We start from the raw sequence: 355 nt of genomic DNA, 5'->3' as shown, positions 1-355 counted from the left end.
GGGGGAGGGAGAGTGCAGAAACTCAGGCATGTTTGCAAAATGTACAGCCGAGCCCTCGTACTGTACGAAATGATGATTAATAAAGAGGGAAGACATGGAGCGGAGGGGGGAGGGGGGGGAGAGAAGGAATGTGTTTGCAGCAGCGGCCGGAGGAGGAGGAGTGTAATAAGGGAAGATTGTGTAATTAAATAATAAACCAAAATCCTGAAGTCTGATTTGGGAAGGGGGGGGCGGCGGCGGCGGCAAAAAGTGCGGTCGGTACAAAAAAATATACCCCCACCCCCGCCAGTTCCCCCCTTGAACTTCCAGGTTTTGCAGAAGTGAGCGCATAAAGGAGTGGGGGGAAGGGAATAAG

General features: G+C 52.4%; 1 protein-coding gene across 1 annotated transcript in view; it reads left to right on the top strand.

Moving 5' to 3' along the window:
* NFIB (nuclear factor I/B) overlaps positions 1–355 on the top strand; it is a 276,171-nt gene that overhangs the window by 9,639 nt on the left and 266,177 nt on the right. The window lies entirely within an intron of this gene.

Source organism: Gekko japonicus, unplaced genomic scaffold, assembly GCF_001447785.1.
Source record: "Gekko japonicus isolate JY-2015 unplaced genomic scaffold, Gekko_japonicus_V1.1 scaffold191, whole genome shotgun sequence".
Taxonomy (NCBI): Eukaryota; Metazoa; Chordata; class Lepidosauria; order Squamata; family Gekkonidae; genus Gekko; species Gekko japonicus.
This window is presented reverse-complemented; position numbering and strand designations above follow the sequence as displayed.